We start from the raw sequence: 8,053 nt of genomic DNA on the forward strand, positions 1-8,053 counted from the left end.
CTTTCTTGCCAAATACCAAATTTTTTAAATTGAGGTATAATGCACATGATAGTAATTTCAAGTGCACAACACAATGATTTGGTATTTGTATATATTGCAAAAAGATCACCACAGTAAGTCTAGTTAATGTCTGTTAACCATTCATAGTTATAAAATTTTTTTCTCATGTTGAGAACTTTTAAGATCTGCTCTCAGCAATTGTCAAATATGCACTAACTATAGTCACCATGCTGTACATTACATCCCCATGACATTTATTTCATAACTGCAAGTTTATACGTTTTGACCCTATTCAGTCTCTTCAGTAAGTCTGTACCTTTTGACCTATAAGCAATAACATTATTAATATTTTAGATATACAGTTTTTAATCAGAGTTTTTACTTTCTTAACAGACTAGCTTGAGTATTTTTGAGGGCACTAAATGCTTCAAAAAATGCTCAAAAACATCATTTTAATAGACTTACAATAAATAGGCTTATATGTATAAGGTATATAAATTATTTAACCATTTCCCCTTTGGTGAATATTGATTTCTAATTTTTCAATTGTATAGATAATGTAGTGATCAAACTTGTTGAGCATCATCTGCGTTTCTGATTCTTTAATTACAAGAGATTCCTAAAAGCGAAATCTCTGGGTCAAAGTATATAAGACATTTTAACTTACACATACAGTTAAATTTACCTTCAGAAAGAGAGTACCAATTTAGACAGCAAATGAGAGCATTCCACCATTGACAATGTGACAAACAAAATGTATCTTGGGTTTTTATTTGTGTTCTGGATTATTCTAACCAGACTATACAGAGCAGAGAGAACCTTTTCTTGTTTTTCATCACTCCTATGATCTCAGTTCCTGGAGCAGTGCCTGGCACACAATAAATATTTATTGAATTAATTATGTAAGTAAATAGTATGCTAAGCATACATCAAAACTGGAATTTCATACATTGCTGACAAATACTTAGGGGTTCTCAACACAGAACCTGTTAGGAAAACAAGTAAAGTTTGCCTGTTAGGAAAATAAGTAAAGTTATGCACCATAAGATGGGACTGACATAAGCTCTAGTTTCTAGCTTAGAGACTCCTTTTCCAGGTTCTTCTTCTTGCCCTGCTTGCTGTGTGCGCCAAATTAGTACTAATGCGGAATGCAGAAGTAACAGACTATAAATTCCCCCCCCCCCCATGCTTTTGCTTGGGGCTCAGACTTCTAGAGAATGATCTCCTTTGAGCCCACCGGTGTAAAATAAACCTCCTGCCTTCCAAGATCTCCGAGTGCCGCTTGGTTTTTCCTCCAGCGTTCCAACCTGGTTCCGTAGCATATTTGGTTCCCTGACCAGGAAACCCAACCGGGCTGGCCCATTGTTAGCACCGGTTTGGGAAAATGACAAGGCAGTGACAGAATGAGGAATCACAACGGAGAAGGCAAGTACTGCCTGAATTTCGGCAGTCTCTCGCTCGGTCACCTCAGGCTGGCCCCGCTCCGCCATTCCCGCCGGACACGAGGAGACTTGGCAGGTGAGGACCTGGACCTGACGTCAGAACTGGTAAGGCCAGGCCCCAGTCTAGTCAGGCCCACTCACAAGAGTGGAAGGGGGACCTGATCACTCCCCGGAGACTTCAGTGGTCTCACAGGTAGGAATTCTGGTACAGGGCCCCAATTCAGTCCAGCCCACCCTTAGAGGTGCAAGGGGGACCTGATCACTCCCCAAAGACATCATAGGTAGGAATTCTGTGGGAGGGAATGTAATAACCTCTGGTGTGTATGTGAGTGTGAACATGCGACTCGGTCTGGCTCGCCTGCCAAGTTCGATTCTGTGGCTCCACAGGTGGGCACCGTTAAGGTTCCCAAAAGCCCACAGGGTTTGTGTGGGCCCGTCTGTGATTCAGTGGTGAACGGCATACAGTCCATGGCGGCATCAGGCCAGGGAAGGTCCAGCCGCCAAAAGGGGGGAAGCCCAGAGCCCCCTTAGCAAAAGACTTACCGCAAGGAAAAGGGATACTGGAAGAATGAGTGCCTGAATCGGAAGGGACCCCCAAAGCCCAGCCGATATCAGGAGGAACCTCAAGAAGGGGACCTTATTGGTCTGGGCCGAGATAGAATCAGACCGAAGGTGACACTTACTCTCTATGTTCCTCTGCCTAATAGATGTGAGAGCTTCTCCCTCATTCATTTTCCGGGTTAACAGCTATAATTGGAGCCAAGTGTGGTTAGTCTTCCTCGGGACAAGGACTTTAAGGAATATTCCCAAGCAGTTGCTGCTTCGCCTTCCCCTCCCCCTCAGGTTTCTGCACCAACTTGGGTGTGGTCCTATACCATCCTCAGTGCCTCAGGCACCAATGGTTCCTCCTCCCACCCTCGAGGTCAAGGAGCAAAGTGCACCCCCTTGGACCACCCACTTCAGATGCCTCCACTGGTGTCCCAGGTGAAAATTGACGATGGGGAAAAATTGATTGGCTTTTAAGTGGACGCAGGCAAAACATATTCGGTGTTTAAACTAATTTAAGTTTGGGGCACCTGGGTGGCTCAGTCAGTTAAGCATCCGATTTCAGCTCAGGGCATGATCTCGTGGTCTGTGAGTTTGAGCCCCGCGTCGGACTCTGTGCTGACGGCTTGGAGCCTGGAGCCTGCTTCGGATTCTGTGTCTTCTTCTCTCTCTGCCCCTTCCCCACTTGTGCTCTGTCTTTCTCTGTCTATCAAAAATAAATAAATGTAAAAAAAAATTTGGCCAACTAATCTTTGACAAAGCAGGAAAGAATATCCAATGGAATAAAGACAGTCTCTTCAAGTGGTGCTGGGAAAACTGGACAGCAGCATGCAGAAGAATGAACCTGGACCACTTTCTTACACCATACACAAAAATAAACTCAAAATGGATGAAAGACCTTAATGTAAGACAGGAAGCCATCAAAATCCTCAAGGAGAAAGCAGGCAAAAACCTCTTTCATCTTGGCCGCAGCAACTTCTTACTCAACATGTCTCTGGAGGCAAGGGAAACAAAAGCAAAAATGAACTCTTAGGACCTCATAAAAATAAAAATCTTCTGCAGAGTGAAGGATAAACAATCAGCAAAACTAAAAGGCAACCAGAAGATATTTGCAAATGACATATCAGATAAAGGATAAGTACCCAAAATCTATGAAGAACTTCTCAAACTCAACCCCCAAAAAACAAATAATCCAGTGAAGAAATGGGCAAAAGACATGAATAGACACTTCTCCAAAGAAGACATCCAGATGGCCAACCGACACATGAAAAAATGCTCAACATCATTCATCCTCAGGGAAATACAAATCAAAACCACAATGAGATACCACCTCACACCTGTCAGAATGGCTAACATTAACAACTCAGGCAACAACAGATGTTGGTGAGGATGTGGAGAAAGAGGATCTCTTTTGCATTGTTGGTGGGAATGCAAGCTGGTGCCGCCACTCTGGAAAACAGTATGGAGGTTCCTCAAAAAACTAAAAATAGAACTACCCTATGACACAGCAATTGCACTACTCACCATTTATCCATGGGATACAGGTGTGCTGTTTCGAAGGGACACATGCACCCCCATGTTTATAACAGCACTATCAACAATATCCAGAGTATGGAAAGAGCCCAAATGTCCATTGATGGATGAATGGATAAAGATGTGGTGTGTGTGTGTGTATATGTATGTGTATATATATATATATATATATATATATATATATATATAATGGAGTATTACTCGACAATCAAAAAGAATGAAATCTTGCCATTTGCAACTACATGGATGGAACTGGAGGGTATTATGCTAAGTGAAATTAGAGAAAGACAAAAATCATATGACTTCACTCATATGAGGACTTTAAGATACAAAACAGATGAACATAAGGGAAGGGAAACAAAAACGATATAAAAACAGGGAGGGGGATAAAACAGAAGAGACTGATAAATATGGAGAACAAACTGAGGGTTACTGGAGGGGTTGTGGGAGGGGGAATGGGCTAAATGGGTAAAGGGCACTAAGGAATCTACTCCTGAAATCATTGTTGCACTATATGCTAACTAATTTGAATGTAAATTTTTAAAAATAAAAAAATTAAAAAAAAACATAATTTTTAAAAATACAAAAAAAATTTTTTGAACTAATTTAAGTTCGTTGGACCTGTGTTTAAAGTTATCAGCAAAGGTCAAATAAGCTCATGTTATCTCTGTTGCAATTTGTTAGCAAAAAGATGACTTAAAATGATAGTTAATTTTGTCTGTCTCAAAGTTTTCATGGGTAATTGTTAAGATAGCTTTTAAGGTCTTTGGTAACCTGAAACTTTCCAAATAGGATGGAGTGCTAAAGCTTTGATTACTCAACATAGGTTTGTGTTTTTAACTTCTTATTGCAGAGAAACGAAGGCTGTTTGGACCTGATGGAAAACACGCTTTGTGCTTAATTGGTTCATGAACTTACCATCTAAAAAAATTCTGGTGTAAACAAGGAAAGCAACCTTGTATGTAGGAAAGTAGGAGGTATGTAAGAAAGATATAAGGAATGGAAATACATTTTTTATTGAGAGTAAAAGAAAATAATTTTGTCCTAAATGAGACTGGTTGTTTGGAGAGAAATGGCTTTGGTACGAAGTTTGAAGGCAAAGGAAAGTTGTAGAAGGTTTGTGAAGGGAAATCTTTGGAACGGAATTTTGTGTGTGCTCAGGATGGACTAAGGTTGAGATAAATGGAATTTGAAAAGTACACTGGTATAAGGTTGAAATCCTGCCTTTCTCTGTGTTCAAAAGACAAAGTTTTCTTGGACTGTTGATCTGCTCTTGATAAGACAGTGTAAACAAAGGGTTTTTTTTTCTCTGCTGGGAAAACCAAAGCTTTAGATTTCATTTTTATGAGGTCTTTGATGAAAGAATTTCTAGAACTGAAAAGCTGCGTTCAAACTGAACAAGAATTAGAAACATAGGACTAAATGAACTGAGGAAGATTATAGTTTTGAGACTCTTGTTGGAAATATTGCTGGTTCTCTAATGTTTGCTCTTCCAGATTAAGAATACACAGAAATTCATTTGTAAACTGAAGCGTTTATCTTTTCTCTCTACCTAAACTCTCGGAAATTCAAAAACTCTCAGTATTCTTTCTTTCATAGCGATTACAGTTGTTTGCATAAGTTCAATAAGAATCTGTTCATCTTGTTACAGATCACCATTGGAAATACTGGTTATTTTACCAAGGCTTTGACTGGAATGTCATATTTGAGAATTATATGCATAGACTCAGATATGACCAGACAGCTTTAAGGAACTAAAGGTGGCTTTATGAAATACAGAGCCATAAAGCCCCTTAGAAATGTTGGCCTGATACCTTGCTTGCAGAGTTCCCAGCAGTCTCACTAGGTGAGTAAAGAAGGTCACTTCCTGGCAGGTGCAGGAACCTCAGGATATCTTGGGGACCTCATGAAGAGGAATTTGCCCAAATCTACAGGTGTTGCAGGCCTGTCTGATGGCAAGTATTTGGCTTGGCTTCTGGCCTGGAGAGGCTACTAAAAGTTCAATCTGGAGATTCCTTACAAAAGGTTCCAACAAAGCAAACTTTGTCACTATTTTTGCTGAGCTTATGTAAATAATTAGGCCAGGTTTGTTAAAACTGGATTTGTTCTACAAATGCATTGGTCTCGATTTGGCTATCTCTGGAAATGGGAGTTTTTAGAGAGAAAAACTATGTTTTAACAACACACTGTTATGAGTGTTAAATTCCAGTTCTGATTGTCTTTTAATGTTTGTTTGCCTAAACTAGACACCTTGAGGTAAACTTCAGAAAAATTGTCACAGTATTTCATGTATAGACAATCTTCTGTGGTGGTTATTCTGTGGGGATAATAATAAGACCCCATGGGTCCATCACTCCAGAATTAAGAAGGCCAACTCTAAAGAGCCCTCAACCTGGGATAGTAACTCAGACCTGGTCGACCCGCTTAAACTGACCCTCAAAAAGATGCCAGCCCCTGAGATCTTCAGCCCTGCTCCAGCCACACCCCGGAAGCTGGCTGGCCTGTGCACAGCAGAAGCTTGAGGAATCAGCGTGTGGACTAAGTCCAGGTGCTTGGATGCAACTCTGCCAACTCTTGCTCCTTACTATTGGACTATTAGAGGCTGCCCCACAAACTGGAAATCCTGGCTTCCTGCCCTGGCAGGACCCCTCCTTTCCATAATTTTACTTGTGACCATCGGCCTCTGTATCTTAAAACCCTGGTATGCTTCACTGAAAACACCATTGCTTGCCAAACTACAACACACATCTTAGCCCTCCAAGGGTACCAACCCCTAGAGCTAAAGGGTGATGCGTACTAAAAAAATATTTTTAAAAGAGGCATCAAAGGGGGAAATGTTGGGAAAATAAGTAAAGTTATGCACCATAACATGGCCTATGGGACTGACATAAGCTCTAGTTTCTCGCTTAGAGACCCCTCTTCCGGGTTCTTCTTCCTGCCCTGCTTGCCGTGTGTGCCAAATTACTACTAATGTGGAATGCGGAAGTAACAGATGGTGAATTGTCCCCCTGCTTGTGCTTGGGTCTCAGACCTCTGGAGAATGATCTCCTCTGAGCCCACCAGTGTAAAATAAACCTCCTGCCTTCCAAGATCTCCAAGTGCCACTTGGTCTTTCCGCCAGCATTCCAACCTGGTTCCATAACGTGCCAGCCAACATTTCTGTTTCAGGAGCATCACTGTTATTGTCAGTACACTGCAGTTGGTTCATGCAATTACATGGAAATTTTATTATAGATTGCCTTTCTTATTTTAGAAAATTTGAATAGAGAACAAATTAAAGTTCTGATACTAGAGCATAGTTTTCACAAATTTAACAGAATTAATACTATCATAGGTGTGCCAAAAGGAGCACATTTTTAACCTCATTGAACTTCAGCCTCATTGGTCCTAACCATCAGCTACATGTTCAATTGGATGAGAAAATATATATTGAAAAGACTGTTTAATTTTTCCATAGTGATCATGAAATACTTGTGCAAGTTTTAAAAATACAGGGGTCGTGGGGTGCCTGGGTGGCTCAGGCCATTAAGTGTCTAACTTCAGCCCAGGTCATGATCTCACAGTTCCTGAGTTCAAGCCCCACATCGGGCTCTCCAATCTCAGTGCAGAGCCCACTTCAGATCCTCTGTTTCCCTCTCTCCCTGCCCCCCCTCAGCTCACTCTCTCTCTCTCTCTCTCTCTCTCTCTATTTCTCTCTCAAAAATAAACATTTAAAAATAAATAAGTAAAAACTGTGTTTGTTTAGGGGTGCCTGGGTGACTCAGTCAGTTAAGCATCCTACTCTTGATCTTGGCTCAGGTCATGATCTCCTGGTTCTTGAGATCGAGCCACACATCAGGCTTCTGCTGACAGCTCACAGCCTGCTTGGGATTCTCTCTCTCCCCCTCTCTCTCTCTACCCCTACCCCACTCATGCACTCTCTCTCTTTCTCTCTCTCTCTCTAAAAATAAATAAACTTTTAAAATAATAATAATAAGTAATGAAAGTACAGTGTTTGTTTACTTTTTTGAAGTTTTCTTAATCTAGTTTAGAAGGATAAAATTTTGTAATTCAGTACTTTGAAGTATCTAGATATACTGCATTGCTTCTCAAATGAAAACATTTCTTTTTGTTGTTGTTTATTTTGAGAGAGCATGCGAGCATGCATGCGTGGGAGAAGGGTAGAGAGAAGAGGGAAAGAGAGAATCCCAAGCAGGCTCTTCACTCTTTGTGTGGAGCTTGATGCTGACCTTGAACTCACTAACCCTGAGATCATGACCTGAGTGGAAATTAAGAGACCACCACTTAAACAGAATCCTAACTGCTTTACAGATTTCTAAGAATAATAATAGATAATACTTATTGAGTATTTTTTATGTGCTAGACATGGTTCTGAGAACATTTACTCCTCAGAGCACCCCCATGAGATAAATGCTATTATAATCTCCATCTTTATTTTACAAATAAGTAAATGGAGGCTCAGAAAATTTAAGTAACTTGCCCAAGTCCTACATTTAGGTAATACCTAAGGTTGAACCTAATTAACAGTCGAA

The sequence above is a fragment of the Panthera uncia genome, chromosome D2 (assembly GCF_023721935.1).
Source record: "Panthera uncia isolate 11264 chromosome D2, Puncia_PCG_1.0, whole genome shotgun sequence".
Taxonomy (NCBI): domain Eukaryota; kingdom Metazoa; phylum Chordata; class Mammalia; order Carnivora; family Felidae; genus Panthera; species Panthera uncia.